At 38.3% G+C, this 20,545-nt stretch overlaps 1 pseudogene; it reads right to left on the bottom strand.

Moving 5' to 3' along the window:
• Positions 1 to 20,243, bottom strand: part of LOC100353700 (ubiquitin-conjugating enzyme E2 E1 pseudogene) — a 62,637-nt pseudogene extending 42,394 nt beyond the window's left edge.
• Positions 20,244 to 20,545: the final 302 nt, after the last annotated feature.

The raw sequence follows: 20,545 nt of genomic DNA, 5'->3' as shown, positions 1-20,545 counted from the left end.
CTGGGAGAAATCTCTAAGGTCGAAAGCGAAAGTGAAAGCTAGAACAAACAGACTCGGATGCGGACTGTGGGGAGAGGCCAGGAGAAATGAGGGAGGAGTATTGTTGGAAGAAAGCTTGGGGAAACATATCGGGTAGAGAAAAGTGTTAGGGAAATTGAAGCCGCGGGGGGCAGGCCAAGGCGGAAACGGAAGCCACTTTGGGATTCTCAAGTTAGCCCGGGAATAGGGGGCGAAAGGTTGAAACCAGAAGCTGAAACGTAAGCCAGATTGGGATCCGTCTGATTAGCCCGGGGAGCAAAGGACGGGAAGCCAAATCGTGGGGCGGAGACGTATGCTGGGTTGAATTCGCCAGGCTAGCCCGGGGAACTTAGATTGAATGCTAGTGGTGGACACGTAAGCTACGCTGTGTTACTCGCGGAAGCCGCCGCGTGCAGAGAGAGCACGGGGCGTGAATAGATAGGGAACGGGGCTGGCGCGAGGCCATGGTTCAGACGCGAAAGGGTTAAGTGCAAGACCGCGGAGTATTCGCGCAATGCCGAACCGCGCAGATGAGAGAGGCGCGGGCTGAAGCGGCTCAGAGCCGGCGAGGCGCCGAGAAGCAGCCTCGGGGCGGGCGCAGCCAGGAAGCCGCGGGGATAAGAATGAGAGCGGGAAGCTGCGGGGATAAGAGAAACAGAAGTTTAGAAGTAAAGTGAGAGAAATAGGAATGCTGGAAGATAGAAGTAAAATGGGAGAAGTAGGAATGCCCGGAGATAGAGAAATAGAGAAATAGAAAGGCCTCCCCTCAACATGGCAGTGAGAGAGCTTGGATTCGGTCTGCCTGATTAAGTGAGGCGATGAGCCCCTGCAGGCAGAGCAGAGCATGCGCTGCAGGGCACCAAACACAGGCACGCATCAGCGCCTAAAAACCTCCTCACAACATGGTGAAGAGAGGACCCGGATTCGGTTTTCCTGATTGATAGGACTTGTAAGAACCTGTGGCAACTCTAGCAAGTAGAGCAGAGTGTGTGCCGCGGGGCACCGAAGACAGGCGCGTATCAACGCCAAAAATAAAAAGAAAGGGGGATCTGTGGGGAGCAATCCGGACTGGACTGAGTTACTGGAATTAAGACTTATTCTATGCATCTGCTCTCCCACAATATGGCGCTGGGAGAGAAGTAAACAGCTTCCGCACAGCTGCCTCCAGTTCAGCTAATAAACTGTAGGACTTGCTCCTGATTGGAGGAGAGCAGCGTACTCGGCGTGTGGGCAGCCGAGTTAGGATTGGCGGAGGAGGACTATAAAGGAGGAGAGAGACGGCATGCACGAGGAACATCTAAGGGGAACATCTAGCTGAAGGAACACCTGTGCAGCCCCCGAGACGAGCCGGCTGGCGGTGTGCCGCTCCCCTGCGGAAGTGGGGAATGTGGCCAGGGGGAACTGCCCTTCCACGGAGGTGGAAGGGATAGTAGCCAACCCGGGAAGAACCAGCAGCAAACCCGGGGAGGGCCGAGCAGACGAAAGAACAGCGCAGGGTCCTGTGTCGTTCCTCCACGAAGAGGGGGAGCGACAATAATGAGAAAGGAATTTGTCTAACTTTCTGAGAATGATTTTATATGGCAATATCATCCTGTCACAAACAAAAAATAAACTATCATCATTTCCATATTGTATTATACTGGTAGCTGTAGTTAAGGTACTAAGAGAAGTAAAGAACTAATATGAGCAAGAATGTGTTATAGATTCAAGGTGTGTGTTGCTCTGAAATCCGCATGTTGAAACCAAAACCCTACTGTGACAACATAAGAGGCAGGCCTCTAGAATGTGACTAAGCCTCGAGGGTGAATGGTATTAGTGAACTTACAAAAATGCTGTAAAAGACTAGCTAAGCCTTGTTTTGTGTGAGTGTGTGCGTGGGCAGGTATGTGGATGTGTACCTACTGTCTCTTCCTCCATGGAAAGACATAGCATTCTTCCCATCCAGAGGACTCAGAATTATTCAAAGCACCCTCTTGCAGGCCAAGAGCAGTCCTTACAAGTGCCCAAACACCCCAGATCCTTGATGTTAGACTTTCTAGATTTCAGAACTCTAAGCAATAAATTCATGTTCTTTATAAACTAGGAAATGTGGCATTTTTTCATAGCAGCATGAATAGACTAAGACAAGGTTCAAAGAAAAAAACAAGTTCATCATTATTTACAGTTAATGAAATTGCTCCACTGGAAATCATTGAACATCTACAAATATAATTAAGACATGAGTTTATAAATTATGACCTTGTAAAGCAGCAATGAACATTTATACAATGTAATTTGAAAGTATGCAATGATAGTAGGAACAAAAATTATAAGTTACTTAGAGATTAATGTATTTAAGATATTTTTATATAATCATAATTAAAGACATAAACATTTTCCTAAGTGAATGAAAAGATGTGTCTTGTTCACTGGTGAAAAAATATGCAAATGACCCATTTATTGATTTAATAACTATTTAATGTTGTGTATAGTCTTTCTAATGCTCTTAACTCATCAAAAAAACCACCAGAAGTATTAAGGAATATCAGCTAGCTCTACCATGTTGTACTATAAAGGTAGATTTTGCAGGTTTACTAGAAAAATCTTCTAAGCAATGTTCAATTAGGATTTATCTGACTTAGCAGTGAAATGTGCAAGTTATAACTTTGAACCAATAATGAAGGAAATATGTTCAAAAATAAAATATAAATATGTACCTGCTATTGACTGATAATATATCTGGTTTTACTCTTCTCTAACAAATGATATAATAAAATAAAAATAATCTAATTTTAAAAATGGATATACTCAATGAAAATGCTTTACTAATGTATTTCAATATCAGATTTTAATTCTAAGTAATTATTTAGAAGAATCAGCAGTTTAGACTAATAAGAAAAATAGTCTTTTAATTATGATAGGTTGGTCTGTTGCACATTTGACTCATTGTTCCTTTTAGATTACAATGGGGCTCAATTATTTTTAGCATAATTTGAAGTTGGAAAATAATTATACAAAGAAAAAAAGTGTTTGTTGCTTGATATTTAAAACACAAAAATGAACGCTGATTCAGTGTCACTGAGAAGATGATAGTCAATTGTGTGTCTTTTAAACTGACACATCGATTTCCTCTGATTACTCATTAGTTTAATTTTCTATTTATTTATTTATTTATTTATTGACAGGAAGAGTGGACAGTGAGAGAGAGAAACAGAGAGAAAGGTCTTCCTTTTCTGTTGGTTCAACCCCCCAGTGGCCACCACGGCTGGCACGCTGCGGCCAGCGCGCCAAGCCGATCCGAAGCCTGGAGCCAGGTGCTTCTCCTGGTCTCCCATCTGGGTGCAGGGCCCAAGCACTTGGGCCATCCTCCACTGCACTCCCGGGCCCCAGCAGAGAGCTGGACTGGAAGAGGGGCAACCGGGACAGAACCCGGCGCCCCAACTGGGACTAGACCCAGGGTGCCAGCACCGTAGGTGGAGGATTAGCCTAGTGAGCTGTGGTGCCGGCCTAATTTTCTTAAAATACTAATAATATCAACTCTTTTTAAAAAGATCTATTTATTTACTTGAGAGGTATAGTCACAGAGAAGAGGCACACAGAGAGAGAGATACTCCATCTCCTGGTTCATTCCCTAAATGGCCATGACAGCCAGAGCTGGGCAAGGCTGAAGACAGCAGCCTGGAACTTTATCAGGTTCTCTCACATGAGAGTCTGGGACCAAATTACCTGGGCCATCTTCCACTGGCTTTCTACTGCATTAACAGGGAACTGGATCAGAAGTGGAGCAGCAGGGACTCAAAAGGCATGCTAGTGTCTCAGGTGGCAGCTTAACCTGCTGTGCCACAGCATTGACCTCACATTAACTCTTAAAGTATAAGGAAAGTAAATTAAAGTATGGTATTTTTAGGATATGCAATAATCCTTGACTTAGAAAAAAATAAAAACAATTATGAATCAAATCAACATATTATGTTTGATGCACATTCATGTATATTGAATATGACTGAATGGAGACATAAGGAAAATAAAACTTCGTTTTTGCACTATTTTTCCATAAAAATAATAGAAAGTGTAAAGCAAGTCTTTAAGATGTTATACTATTTTTGAAGCATAGAGCAGATAACTAGAATTAATATTTATTTTCATACTTTCTTTATATGAATTTATTCAAACTTTAATCTCTTATTATAGTCATATACATAACAGTGTTAAAGGCAAAGAATGTACTCCTAATTACCTTCACAGCTGATTCATGCTGTCTCCATTCATGTTTAAATCTTCCAATAATTTTTTAATAGTCCAGGATAATTTTTATTCACAAAAAGAAACTGAAGAAGTAAGTTGCTTACTTGAAATGTAATTAAATTTTTAACAAATTTAAGGTGAAATTGTTATTTTACAAGGCTGAATATTCACATTGTCAAGCTCTTTGTGTAATAATGTAGTGCTCATTTTAGAGAAAGTGTTTAATAGAGAAAAGTGAGGTGTTTCTAACATTTATTTTGCTAGTTAAGAACAATTTAGAACACAATTAAGTGATAATCTCCCATTCTCTCTTCTTTATTTTCCTCCTATCAATCCACAAGCCAGGAAAATAATCATTGTTTTGTTTAATACTAATCATTTCTAAATGTAATAAACTTAGCTTTTACTTAGTTACAAAACATATTAAAACATTCATTCACTCTGAGGAAGTCATTTGTAACTTTCAGAACTTGACATGATCATTATAATTTGTTCACTTAATCAACATGCAATTAACTCTTCCCATAAAACAAAACATTCATGTACATTTGCATATGTTCTTTTCCTGGAGTTCTGCATGTGGACATTTTGAACTCTAACACATTCAACCAGGTCTCCCATATGGGTAACAGGGATCCAAGCACTTGAGCCGTCATCTGCTACTTTCCCAGGCCGTTTGCAGTGGGCTGGATGGGACCTGGAGCAGCTGGAACACGACCAGTACTCATATGAATGCCAGTGTTTCAGGCCAGCGGCTTTATTTACTACTGCGCATGCTGGGCTTCTGGTTTCTTGAAATTTACTAGGGCAGTAAGTTTTAAAAACCTTACTCCATCCTTCAAATTGCTAAATAGATATAAATTAATAAATTTGTAGTCTTTTGTTTTATATTTTATACATAATCCATTTTTTGATTGTATAGGTTTATTGAAAAAAAAAGTTCCCTAAAAAAGTGTGATTCTGAAATACCAAAAATTTATTTTATTTATAATAATGTATTTTCAGATTTTCCCTAAAATTAGGAAATTGGATGTGTAAAGATGATGCTGAAAATATATATCCTTGAAATAGTTATAAACAGTCTCCATTATAATATTTTTAATAATTTTTCAGATAAAAAGAGTAAAAAAGAAACTGATATAGGTAACTACTTAATACTGAGGTAGATAATACTTAGGTAGATAATTCACTACTATTTTAAAATATGACAAAATATTCCATATTTTCAATTATAAATGGAATTTCCATAGATATTATTAGTATTTGTATCCATCAGCAATATATGAATGAATATTACTGACCTTAAAAACAATTCATAAAGATTTGCTAAATTAAAACATCTGATTTGGGATGAGAGGAGATAGAGAGATCGTAAAAAGTACCATCTTTTTCTTTCAAAGCTTTTATTTATTTGAGAGGCCGAGTTACAGACAGAGAGACAGAGGGAGGTCTTCTATCCTCTGCTTCACTCCCCAGATAGTTGCAACAGCCAGAGCTGGGCCAATCCACAGCCAGAAGGCAGGAGCTGCTTCCAGATCTCTCATGTTGGCACATTGGCCATCTTCCATTGCTTTCTCAGGCCATAAGCAGAGAGGTGGATCAGAAGAGAAGTAGCCAGGACATGAACTGGTGCCCATATGGGATGCTGATGCCAGCCCCAGAAAGTACTCTCTTCTTTAGTATTAGGAAAGAAAGCACACTGGAATTGGGATGAGAAGCGTAATTTGTCAGACCACAATATTAATTTTAATTACCTACTCTTCACAAAGTAAAATGTTTTTAGAAGTAAGTTAGAGAAGGGTGTAAATTTTAGGAAGCAAGTTTTTTGTATTATTATTTTAAGTACCAATGAATGTTCATCACTAGCTAAGACTATTTATGATCTAATAAAGTCACATATTATTGCTATGTAAATAAAATAGATTGTAATTTAAGCACAGATGTTATGTTCTCATTATGAATGTCAAGACATTAATGATTCATTGAAATATTGTTTTAGGACAGTTTATCCTGAAACTGGACAATTGAGGTATGACTTAAGATTCTCATTCTTTTCTTCTTTTGCTGGGTAACATTTATTTCATTGATGGTATGTGATAAGAGAGGGCTCCTTAGGTCCCTACCTTGATTCAGGGATTCTAGATTGGAAACTATAGAGAGACAGAGAGATTCTCAGTGCATTGGGGAACTGATTGAGGTCATGGACTCCCGAGTAGCTGAAAGGCTTTCTCTTCTGATGTTCTTGCAAGTGTTGATTGTCCAAGGAGCTATAACTCTTTGGCAGCCATGTATTGTAAGATCCACCACCCTGTTGCTGTAGCCAACTGCATTATCATCCCAGAAGATGAGTTTGAAAGAATGATTGTTACAGCCAAGGCCATCTTGGCAATGAAGGAAGAAAGAGTGTGTTTTACTGCTACAGTCACAGGAGATAACCAGGTCTACAGTTTAGCCTAAGATGTCCTGCACTCCAATGTGTGCATCTCTCACCTTTTTGTTTGCATATTTAGCTGTTCTTCAAGCAAATTCATGATCATGTTGAGGGTGGGCACACAGAAGACTATGCCATTGAGCTTCTTCTTGAGAGATCTTCCATGCCCTGGTTCACTCCCCAGATGGCCGCAATGGCTGGAGCTGTGCCGATCTGAAGGCAGGAGACAGGAGCTTCCTCCAGGTCTCCCACATGGGTGCAGGGACCCAAGCACTTGGGCCATCATCCACTGTTTTCCCAGACCATAGCAGAGAGCTAGATTGGAAGCAGAGCAGCTAGGACTCAAACTGGCACCCAACGGGATGCCAGCATCATAGGTGGCAGCTTTGCCTGCCAGCCCCGCCAGTGAGCTTCTTTATTAGCTCAGGGGTGACCTTGTTTATGGCCTTGTAGCACAATGAGATCCAGGGATAAGGTTCTAGATAGCCTCATGGCAATCATGACACAGACTCCCAGAGGGGACAACAACACTCTACTGCCTGGCAATGGTAGTATGGGATCTGATCATTAGCCCCTCCTCACTGCTAAAATTGTCATCTTTAACCTTGGCAGGGTGGCTAAGCAATTAGTGGAACAGGAAGCCTTGCTGACCATTTCGTGAGAGCTGTTGTATTTTCAAGGTTCATATTCATCACAAACTTGGAGTCATCCTAAGAGGGAATAGAAAGGATGATGCATTTTGCTCTACTTTCAGGTTAGTCCCAGCCTTCACCATGATAGTAAAGACACTGGTTTATTACACAACATTGTTAGCACCAACACCCCCACATTTGATGGAATCTCACTTCTGGAACATGGAAATGGGCTTCAAAATGAGGACAAGCTTCTTATTCTCCAGCTTGATGGTTCTATCGAACTTGTCACAGGTAGAATTATACTGAAACACATAGACCAGACAGTTGAGGTCATTGATGGTAACAACATCCATTCTGCTGGAGTTAGAAGAAGCCCTGGTGACCAGGTGCCTAGTATGGACACATATGTTTACTCCACACAGCACCATTTGTCTCAGTGACACAACTGGCACTACTGAAATACATATGACTATCTGTCCAGTGAGAAGAGGCACAGACCTGTTTTTTCATTTCTTCAGGGACTCTAGCATAATGTAATGACTTTGGCATCTTAAACATTTAGCTTTGGTCTTTTAAGCCTCCATGGATATTTAAATGTTTATAAAAAGGACAGAGAGGCAAAAGAAACACTTTTAAATTCCTCCTTCTTGTATTTGGATTTCAACTTCTCATAATATACAAATGTTTTCTTTCTACTTTAAAGGAGTTGAAAGTATCAAATGATAGAAAATGATTAGTACAACTGACCTAGTGATAGTAAATTTACTTTGAAGGAGTAAGGAAACAAAACACTGTGACTGCCACTTTCTGCTGTATGTATTAAATTAGCCACCACCACTTACAAAGGGAGAGATGCAATATCTATGTACATAAAGTTATTGATCTAAAAACAGAAAGAAATTAAAAAACAGCAACAACAAAAACAGGGGCTGGTATTGTGGCATAACAGGTTAAGTTGCTGCCTACAACACCAGCATCCCATATGGGCCCTGTTTCGAGTCCTAACTTCTCCACTTTCTATCCAACTCCCTGCTAATGTGCCTGGGAAAAGCAGTGGAAGATAGCCCAAGTCCTTGGGTCCCTGCACACCCATGGGAGACTGGGAAGAAGCTTTTGGCCCCTGGCTTCAGTGTGGCCGAGCACCAGCTATTGTGGCCATTTGGGAAGAGAACCAGCAGATGGAAGGTCGTGCTCTCTCAAACTCTCCCTCTGTTCCTGTATCTCTCTCAAGTAAATAAAATAAATTGAAAAAAAAAAAAAAAAGCCTGAAAAGACAAAAAAAAAAATAGAATGCTAAGTATATTGATGTGTTATCATTATGGACCATGGAATCTCAGATGATTTGGTTTTGTATGTATGTCTAACATAAGCCTGGAAACATCTGAGAGAAATGTTTTGCAGAGATCCCCAGTGGCCACAACCACAAACTCCACAAGGGTGGTGAAGTATCAGATCTGAAACACCCAAATTGCACATTTTTCATTAGCAAGAAATTCCTTGCTTCATATTCAGTCAGAGCTTGCGTTCTTGGATGATACAGACTGGACCACAAGTAAGCAAAAGCCTACTTTCTAGGTAAGAATTTCTTCCAGTTATAACTTCAAGTGTGTCTGAGCTTCAAAAGAAAAATTTGAAAATTAAAAAAGTAGATGTTTCTCCTATTCATGAGCAGTTTATAGAGTAAGACTCTTTTGTTTAAAGTTGAATGAAGAAAGAGGAAGAGGGGTCAGCTATTTGGTGGGGAAGCAGGTTAAGGCATTGCTTGGTATGCCTACATCCCATATCAGAGCACCAGCTCAAGTTAATGCATCTCTGTGCTTCTGATCCAACTTCCCGCTAATGTCCCAGGGAGGCAGTAGATGATGGCCCAAGTACTTGAGATCTTGTCACCCATATTGGAGACTTTGATAAAGTTTCTGGTTCCTGTTTTCTGCCTGGCTTAGCCCCTACTATATGGGGCAATTAGGGAATGAACCTAGGCATGGAAGCTCTCTCTGTGTCTCTCTAGCTCTCGCTCTCAGTCACTTTATATTTTAAATGACATAAATATTTTTTGAAAAAAAATGAATATGCAGCAAAAGTAAAAATGTTGTTGCTTTTGAACCAAGCAGGTATAGTTGATACTGTAATGATTTTAACAGAATCTGGAGTTAAAAGGTTGAGTTCAAGTAATAAAACTGCTTGCAGGTAGAAATCATTAGAATTTGGTTTTTATTTTTGTTTTTGTCTTATCCACTTCTCCTAGTTCTAATAAATTATTTTTAAGTCACAACACACTAAAGGCATAATACTCATATTTCAACACAAAGAATCTAAATAATTTCTCATCATGAGTGCACCATATGATATTACTTTTGTTTTAAATTCCCTAACTCCTAATTAAGTTTTCCAAAGCAATAGCAATGTAAGTGACTTGATTCTAGATGAATAATGTCATGCTCAGTAAAAATTATTAAACTCTGGCATCTGTAGAATAATATGGCACCTGTTTTATATTGTACACATCAGGAGAACACTCCAAGGAAAATAAAGTCTAATATAATCATTATTAAATGTTTATTAGTCACAGCTCAAAATCTCATTAATTATATTGCTGTTGAGAAACACCTTTTTTCCCCTGCACAAACACCTTTAAGTTTGATAATTAAAACTTTGGATGTCAATATCTTTCTAGCCCAAGGTAGTAGGTATTACAGTGATTATCTGGAAATGAAAGCTAATTTCTTGGCATTTGGTTTTCTGACTCAGAGCTTAAACTACATATATTTTCCCTTTTAAAACTATCCAACTGAATACTTTTAAACTGTTGTTTCTTCTTTGAGATAAAAAATGGAGAAAGAATAAAACACAAAGTAAAGTACAATGAAATACATTGTTGACTTTATGTAACATTTTGACATTTAGAACACAGCAATTATTTCCTTGTATTTTTCTCAGTGTTCATGAGAAATAATTGTGACATGATAAAAATAAGAGAAATGAAGTGTTTTTGTTGCCTTTAATGTGTTGGTTATTGACACAAGCACCTAAAATATTAAATTAATGTGAATTTGAATATCTCTGCTGAAATCAATGTGCAGAATTTTAGCATAACATTAGAACAATATGGTCAGGAATTAACAACTTGAAAACTTCATTTAGGGAAACCAACAAATTTACTAAATCTTACAGCATTGATTATTATATAAACCTTCATGAATCTTAATTGTGAGAGTGTGGTACTTTGGTTAGGAGAGTTTAATTCTTAATGATATTGCATCAGAAATGATAAAAACTTCCAAATATATAGCAAATGATCATTGTAAATTCCACTCCAAAATACAAGTAATAATTTTTTCATCTGTAGCATCTGGAAACAACACTCCCCCTTATTTAGGGGAACTCCAAATTCTTCTCAGACAAGAAATCTCAAAAAACTTGTTTAACTCTTCAATTCTATTTTTACTTAACTCTGTTTAGCAAATATATTTTTCAAATATATTTTAATATTTTTAAATGTATTTTAACAAATATATCTTTCATTTCCAAAATTAATAACATACAAAAAAAAAAAAAAGGGAAAATAGCTCTATTTCCAAACTGCCCTGAATCAGCAAGCAGTAGATAATTAGATTTCTTTAGGGCTATATATTACACAATTTGGAAGACTTTCTGTTTTAAAAATAAATTGTCACACACACACACACACATACACACATGCACTATGAAATACTACTCAGCTGTAAACATGAATAAAATCCTGTATTTTGCAACAAGATGGATGCACTTGGAAACCAGTACACTTAGTGAAATAACCAAATCTCAAAAAGACAAATACCATGTTATTGCTGATCTGTGGTAACAGAGAACCAAAAAATATAATGTGCAGGAGTGAAATGGACATTTTGAGATTCGATGATTATTTTCAGCCTTTGTCTCTACTTTTGAGGAACAGAGTTCTTTTTTTCTTGCTATTTGTTGAACTCATCATTTAGCATAGAGTTAATTTATGAGTATAAAGTAATATGAAAGCAGCTTATTATAAAAATTGAGGGAGGGAATAAGAGAGGATGGAGGAAGAAGTGTGGGAGCAGGAGTAGGAGGTAGGGTGGAGTGGGAAATGTCACTATGTTCTGAAATCAGCATATAGGAAATACAAAACATTTATTTATGTTAAATTTTTAAAAGATAAATAAATAAAAAGAGTTTAAAACCTAATACAAGCCTAGGAACAAAAAGTCAGATACGTAGTGATTACTCTTTTATGACTGAATGAATTACTGTGAATTTCAGATTTTGAAAGTATTGAATAATAACACTATGGAAATAAAACTATGGAAAATGACATATTTGTTATCCTGATATACCTTTTTAAGATTGTTGTCATACTTTTGGTTGTCTTCTATTGCCTTTCTGTATAGAAGTGGCCAAGATACCAATGTCCCACATCAAAGTGCCTACATTCAATAATCAGCTTTGACTCCTGATTCCAGCTTCCTTCTACTGCAGAACTGTGAGATTCAGCAAGGATTGCTGAATAGCTGGGTTCCTGTCACCCATGTGGGACACCTAGATTGTGCTCCTGACAGTTGGCCCAGCCTCAGCCATGGAGGCAGTATGGGGTGTGAACTAGTGAATGGGAACATTCTGTGTGTGTATATGTATATGTATCTACCTGTTTCTGTCTCCCTCTGTCTCTTCGTCTTGCAAATAAAAACTAAACAATTTTGTAAAAGTGTGTTGTATTATTTTCTATGGAAAGAATAAATAGTTCAGTTCTCCTCTTGAATGATTCAACAATTTAATAGATTGGATAATTTTGAAAAATTCTGATTAAAACAGTATTGTCCTTTAATGTAAAATTTTGTGTTTATTGCCATATTTCTTCTACTGCGAAATGTCAGTTCATGGCCAGTGCGGCGGCTCACTAGGGTAATCCTCCACCTGCAGCACCGGCACCCCATCTAGTCCCTGTAGGAGCGCCAGATTCTGTCCCGGTTGCTCCTTTTCCAGTCCAGCTCTCTGCTGTGGCCCGGGAAGGTAGTGGAGGATGGCCCAAGTGTTTGGGCCCTGCACACGCATGGGAGACCAGGGAGAAGCACCTGGCTCCTGGCTTCGGATCAGCGTGGCACACGGGCTGCAGTGGCCATTTTGGGGGGGTGAACCAACAGAAAAGGATGACCTTTCTCTCTGTCTCTCTCTCACTGTCTAACTCTGCCTGTTAAAAAAAATATATCATTTTATATCACTGAGTTATATCATTAACCTGCAGATACATATTGTCTTTTTTTTTTAAACTTTTATTTAATGAATATAAATTTCCAAAGTACGACTTATGGATTACAATGGCTTCCCCCCCATACCGTCCCTCCCACCCACAACCCTCCCCTTTCCCACTCCCTCTCCCCTTCCATTCACATCAAGATTCATTTTTGATTATCTTAATATACAGAAGATCAGCTTAGTATACATTAAGTAAGGATTTCAACAGTTTGCTCCCACACAGAAACATAAAGTGAAAAATAATAGATGATTTTTTTTAAATGATGATGATTTCATCATCACATATTGTCTTTTGACCTTTCATATGTGTTGTTTAATTTGTATTTTGTATACTAATCCTTTAATGTTCATGTGAATCACATGTATCTTCTACTCACTTGTGTTTATAAATTCTCACTGCTATTTTATAATTTGATTCATGAAATCTGTTATTTAAATATTTTTGTGTACTGAAAAGATAAATTACTTAATTTATAATTTTGTACTCTGTATCTTTTTAAAAACTTTTTCTGGAGCAAGCATTGTGGCACAGAATATCTGCATCCTATATAGGAGTGCTTGGGGCTAATGCCCCCTCTGCTTCTGGCACAGCTTCCTACTAATGACCTGAGAGCCAATAGATGATAGAACAAGAATTTCACTGCCTTTCACCCATGTGGGAGACCTGGGCCTGACCCAGTCCCAAGTGTCACTAGCATTTGAACAATGACCCAGTGAATGGAAGATATCTCCTTCTCTCTCTCCTCTTTTTCTGTCATGTGTCTTTTAAATAAATAAATAAATAAATCTCTAAACATATTTTTAAATTTATCTTAAGGTTATAATCACATTTTCTTTTATTTTTATAATTGATTTTTTAAAAATTTTTACTTGAAAGGCACAATTACAGAGAGAGATGGAGAGAGAGAGGAGAGAGAGAGAGAGAGAGAGAATCTTCCATCTTTTGGTTCACTGTCCAAATGGCCACAATGGCTGGGGCTGGGCCAGGTTGAATCCACGAGTCTGGAACTCCATCTGAGTCTCCCACATGTATGTCAAGAACTTAGCCATCTTCTGCTGCTGTCCCAGGTATATTAGCAAGGAGCTGAATTGGAAGTAAAATAGCCAGGACTTGAACTGGCACCCATATGCTTAACCTGCTATATAAAAATGCTAGCCCCTATGTTCTTTATTTTCATTATCACCATCATCATATTATTATTATAATTATTACTATAATAATTACTACTAAATTTATTTTTATTTTATTTGAAAGACAGTGCAACAAACAGTAGAGATATATACTGTCCACTGGTTCATTTCCCAAATACTAGATAGTCAGACTGGGCCAGCTCTGTGCCGGGCTGAAGCCAGGGGCCTAGAAATCTATCCAAGTCTTCCACATAGATGACAAGCACCAAGTACATGAACTATCATCAGCTGCTTCACAGGCTGTGTATCAGCAGGAAGCTGGATGAGAAGCACAATAGGCAGGTCTTAAACCCCAGTGCTGTGGTATGGGATTCCCGCATTGTAAGTAGCATCCTAACTGCTGCACCGAAAGCCTGCCCCACATCATTATCTGAAAAATATTACTCCTAAGGGCTAGTTTTTCTTAAATCAAGAGAAATTGTCATTAACATTTTTGGGGGAATATGAAAGATTTGTCTTATTGAATTCTTTATATGGATTTGAGTTTTTTAGTGAAATGAGTTAAAGCACACATTTATTTGCATGTATAATCATATGTCCTATAGTATTTAGGATTTAATCAATATTTTGCCCATTGGTTTGCAATGCTATTTCTATAATATATTATGCATCTATGTAAATGTATTATTACTTTTTAAAAGATTTTATTGATTTATTTGAGAGGTAGAGTTACAGAGAGAGGGAGGGGAAGAGAGAGAAAGGTCTTCCATCCACTGGTTCACTTCCCAAGTGGCAGATGCCAGAGTCCAGCTCCAGCCAGTCCAGGGGTCCCAAGGTGTGAGAGGTGTCGACACACAAAGAAATGAGAGACACACTCACAGCAAGGCTGATGGCATGGCTCTGGCTCTGGGGCACCAGACTTCATTTTTATAACATAAGTCACATAATGATTATTTCTTCTTACAATAACAAGCCTGTTGTCCATTTTCTTAGAACCATTGACCTTGTATTTTTGTTGCCTCTAGATTCTATGTCTGCATCTAGTTATAATTTCTTTGATTTTCAAGGGCATGTTCAGAGCATGGGTTACAATCACAGACAGGTGCAAGACAATAGGCTACCCACACAAGCCAAGGCCTGGAGTTCTGTTGAGCTATGCAGAAACTGGCTACACAAGCTAGAATATAGAATACTACGTCCTAATCTAATCTTTACTAAAGCCCCAATGTTTAAAGCAGGCCCCCTTTTTTAAATGTATCCCTTCTTTTGCAGTTCTTTCTGTAACTCTTTAATTTCTTTCTTGTACTTTTCTAAAGGTTCACTTAGATCTGTTTCACAGTTTTGACATACTAACCATTGTTTTATTTGTTGTACATATTGAATTAAAGCTTTAATAACATTTATCTTTGTTTTAGTGGGAAACATATACCAGGGAGCCTGTTGCCTTTTAATTCTTATCCACAAACAGCTCAACCTTGAGTAAGCATTAACCTCTTTCTCCTACACTAACATTCTGCTTGATTAAAGTTCTACAAAGGAATGGACATTTTAGGGATTTTGAAATTAAGCACTCTTCCCTAAAATTAGAAATACAGCAATCATTAGCGGGACCACCAGGAAGCTCTGGCTTTCTTAAGCAGAGTGCAGTTCCCAACAAACCTAAAACCACAAAGAGGACCGCAGCTGTCCTCTCGCCTTGCTGAGACAAACCTTCAGCCAACCAAAGTTGCCTTGGCCTCACCAGGCAGAGGCTTAGCCCACCAAGCCACAGTGCTGCCCCAAATATATTATTTTTAAATCTTTATTTTTTCCATGTATTATTTTGTTTATAGTTGCAAAGATCAAAATTTATCATGTGTTATCTTTACATTAAACTCTGTCATTAGATGGCATACTCATATCTTTCAAAATTGTCTTAAATATTCTTTATCCGTTACTCTAATGAGGATCTGTCGTTTACTTGCTTTGTTTTGAAAGATGGTGTCATTCAGAGGAGAGATACAGAGAAGGATCTTCCACCTGTTGGTTCACTCCCTAAATCAGTGCTGGGCCAGGTTGAAACAAGGAACCAGGAACTACAGCTGAACTCCCACGTGGCTGGCTGGGCCTCAGGTACTCTCATGCCATCTTCTACTGCCTTCAGAGGCACAGGAAGCGGAGTAGCCTGAACTGCAGCCAGCACTGTTAGGTGATGCCGGTGTTAGAGACAGCGGCTTAACTCACTGTGTCACACTGGCCCAACGTGTTTGTTTTTTTAAGAGCACAAGACAGTGCAAATCTGGGAACATTTTGTGTGTGTGTGTGTGTGTGTGTGTGGTTAATCATTACAATTTTTTCTTAGCTGCATAGGCCTTAAAAATTTGATTACCGTAGCCAGATGGTTTTGCTTTATTTTTGTTTGAAGATTTATTTATTTTTACTCGAATGGCAGAGTTACAGAGAGGCAGAGAGAGAGAGAGAGTCTTCCATCTGCTGATTCACTCCCCAGATGGCTGAAATGGCTGAAGCTGTGCCAATCTGAAGCGAGGAGCCAGGAGTTTCTTCTGGGTCTCCCACGAAGATAAAGGGGCCCAAGCACTTGGGTCATTTTCCACTGCTTTCTCAGGCCATAGCAGAAAGCTGGATCAGAAATGGAGCAACTGGAATTCGAACCAGCGCACATATGGGATGCCAGCACTTCAGGCAGCGGCTGTATCAGCTACACCACAGCACCGCCCCCACCCCTCCAGATGATTTTAGACTGATGGTTCAAATGTTCAGGAAATATAATTTTCTATCTAATTTTGGAATGAAGTTGGACCTTTTTGCTTTTAGTATCAATGTTTCTATAAGCAGTGTTTCTAGATCGGTCTCTAATAGGTACGAAATTTAATTGAACATTCTAATTTTAGATATTTCAAGGTCTATTTCCCCCAAAGTTACTTGAGCAACTATTCTTTCCTGACAACATTGTTTTTTTTATTTTTATACTTTTTATTTCTCTGCTGAGTTCCTCCAAATATCCATTAATTGTTGCTTTACTTGTTGGACATAATTATTAAAACTTAGCATCATTATTTTCTGAATCACTAAGTGAAATAGGGTGGCTGTCCACTAAATTTTTCTTTTTGGCTTGAGAATGGCTCACATAGTTCTGTTCCTTCAGAGTCTAATAATTTTAGATTGCTTTCAACAAACTGGGATGTTAGACATAAACCATACAGATTCTGTTATACCTCTAAGATAGATTTATTTATTTATTTATTTATTTTAATTTGTGAGGCCAATGTTGTAGAGTAGCTGGTAAAGTGCCAACTGAAATGCTGGCATACCATATGGACCCTGGTTCATGTAGCAGTTGTACCACTTCCAATTCAGTTACATGTCAATGCCTGAATAAAGCAATGAAGGATGGCCAAAGTGTTTGGGCCCTTGTCACCCCTGTTCTAGACCCAGATGAAGCCCCTGTCTCCTGGCTCCTGGCATCACCCTGGCTCAGTGTTGTCTCTTGTGGCCATTTGGGGAGTTAACTGGCAGATGCAAGAGCCCTCTCTTTCTCTTTCTCTGTGCTATTGACTTTCAAAATAAATAAACAAATACCTAATTTTTTTTAATTTTGTTTCATGAGACACATAACTCAGGATACTCAATCTACAGTCTCTGTATTTTGAGTGAGAAGTTAATCCTGAATTCAGTTATTTTATTCTTACCTAAACTAGCTAGAGTCCTCCCCATGTAAGCATCAATTAATGGTCAGTCATCAATTCGGGCAGATGTTACTTTCCGAATAAAGAATTTTTCTTCTCTGACTCTTCATTGTGGGCCCTTTATACTTTCCAGTGGTTCCTTCCACCTGGCATCTGTTTCCTGAGTTCACAAGAGTAGTGAGTAGTTCACAAGGATCCAGCTCACCCTACTACACTGGCAAGCCAGGATCCTGACTCAGGCTAGCAGCAATGAAAATTCACCCCAAGCTATTTCATTTTTCTCAGTGTCTGTATTTGGGTTATTCTTCAGTATCTTCAGATATTTGGGTTTACTGCTTTTGTCTGTTTTTCTAGAACTTATAGTGTTTATCTACAGAAGAGCTTGTCCAACAGGAACTTACGCAGCCATATCCAAAATAGTGGGATTCAGGCCACGCTATCCCAAATCAGTAGTTGATGAAACCACAGGAGAGAAAGGACTCCCCAATCTTCTCCCATCATTCTTGAGTGAATAGGGCATAAAATCTAGAAAAGAAATTTCTGACCTTCCTTTGAAGGATGTCTTAATATCTGCGTATGAACAATGTACACACCATAAATGGAACAAAGAAACACTCTCACCTCTGAAGACACAGGGACATAAAGAAGACTCTCATCAAAAAAAGCCTTGTTCAGTTCTCCCTAGTTTGCTACTAATAAGTAATATTCTTTTTGTCTAATCCTACTTCTCTACAATTAGCCATGTTTTCATTAAATTTAGCACAAAAATATACAGGCTTCTCTATTTCTTTGGCTCTTCATTTCCAAAGTTCTCTGGATCATATAAAATTTTGTAATAAAAATTTGAATATGGGGCCAGCACTGTGGCATGGCTGGTAAGGCCACCGCATGCAGTGCCGGCATCCCATATGGGAGCCATTTCAAGTCCCAGCTGGTCCACTTCTGATCCAGCTCTCTGCTATGATCTGGGAAAGCAGTAGAAGATGACCCAAGTCCTTGGGCCCCTGCACCCACTTGGGAGACCCAGAAGAAGCTCCTGGCTCTGGGTTTCAGATCAACACAGCTCTAGTCATTGTGGCCATCTGGGAAGTGAACCAGCAGATGGAAAACTTCTCTCTCTCTCTCTCTCTCTCCCTCTTTATTTCTCCATCTCTGCTTCTCTGTAACTCCGACTTTTAAATAAATAAATAAATCTTTTTTTTTAAATTGAACACCCCTATCCTGCATATCTGTGCTTTGTTATAGATATCGCAGTTATAGAAACAGTGATTAAAAATAAATATATTTCTTTCCAACCTCTATAAAAGCAAAATCTTAATACCATCAAGCCTAATTCTAGCATCGGTATATGATTCTAATACAGCCTTAGCTTTCGTTTCATATTTCTTCTTGTTATTGTTTTAACTTTGGCAAATTCATCAGTAACATAAGCATACTATAATATTTCCTGTATCCAGATAAATTTCTTCAGCACATTTCACAAATGCCTCATTTACAGTGCAAGGAAATATTTCATTCATTTAATATAGATGGGCCTTTTTCGAGATATATCTAATATATTGGCATCCACTATTTCCTTTCAGCTTATTTTTAGTGCAAGTATAACAGACATTAAAAATCCAACAGGAGCACAGGAAAATAAAGCATTCGTTCTTATTGTGTTTCATCAAAGTTATAAAGATATTTAATCATTCAAGGAGAGATAATTCAATTTTCAATTCCTTTGTTGAAGGAAATTAGTTACATTTTCTAGTTGCAAATCTGCTCAGGGATAAAGGGAAAATATTATATAAATTAGAAGGCAAAGCATTTGGGTGGATTTCAAAAGATATTGAACTTGATATTCCCCTCTAAACAAAGTAATATACATGCACTTTTAAGTTTCTGCACAATGTAAAAATATTTTTCTCTAAATCGGCTTAGGAGTTTTATTTAAAAACATACAAATCAGTGGTGCGATGCTTATCTCCATCAAGATGCATATTTCTTTACATAGTTATCTTTTCAGACAATCTAAAACTTTTAAAATATAGATAGCAGAAAATGGGAATAGCTAACTTCATACTCTCAGGGAGCTTAAAGATGATTGGAAATACAGAAAACAAACACATTCAGCTTCCTCTTACTCATCATGTTAAGTGTCATAAGGACACAACATAAGTGCTATAAAAAAGTAGACGAGAAGAGTACTCAAATTTTAAAGAAAGTTGAAGATGATTAACAAAAAAATAAATGTCGGAACTAGCACTTAAACTTAAAAAAAATGAAAGGGATGGAGGCCTAAAACAGTCCACAAAAAAGAGTAATAGCAAATAGTTACATGGTTTTACCAGATAATATTTGAAGTTACATATATTTACCAGATAATGCTTGACGTGGCTTGCATTTGCTTTGGTACTGAGAATCTTTGTATATCAGATTTATTCTTACCTATAATAGCTAAGTTTAAATTTACACTTTTAATATTGGTCATAGTTAATCTTGTCTGTCACTTGAATAAATGACAGGATGTCCAGAAACCTGGTAAAATATTATTTCTGGGTGTGTCTATGAGGACCTTTTTCTTTTCAAAGAAATTAGCATTTGATCTGTAGATTGAGTAAAATAAAGACTTCCCCCTTCCATGTGGGTGGCCATCATCTAACCCATTGAGGACCCAAATGGAGCAGAAATATGGAAAAGGAAGGATTCGCCCTTTTTCTGCCAAACTGGTAAAACAACATTGATCTCGGACACCCATGCTCCTAACTCTCGGTTCTTCACCATCAGCCTCCTAGCTCCAAGCCTCAAAACTGCACCATCAGCCCATCTATGTCTTCTTGCTTTTGCCAGATAGTGGTACTTCTCAGCCTCCATAATTACATGAGCCAAGGACTTACACTAAATCATACACACACAGTTGATTCTGTTATTTTGGAGAACCCAGACAGAACGTCTGAGCAAACTATGTCTTAAGGAGGTCAGGTAGCTTTCTTAACAGCACATACGAAATCGGAGCAGAGCTGGAATTCAAGGTCAAGCAGTGTCTGTGTGCTGTCCAAGTATTTGATCTCTATCTGATAGTGCCAGGCTTAAGCATGACACAAATTTTCGCAAGTTGAAAAATGGAATCATTCTTCACAGAAGTAGCATGAGCAAAAGCACCTGCCAATTTGAAA

Source organism: Oryctolagus cuniculus, chromosome 8 (assembly GCF_964237555.1).
Source record: "Oryctolagus cuniculus chromosome 8, mOryCun1.1, whole genome shotgun sequence".
Classification (NCBI taxonomy): Eukaryota; Metazoa; Chordata; class Mammalia; order Lagomorpha; family Leporidae; genus Oryctolagus; species Oryctolagus cuniculus.
This window is presented reverse-complemented; position numbering and strand designations above follow the sequence as displayed.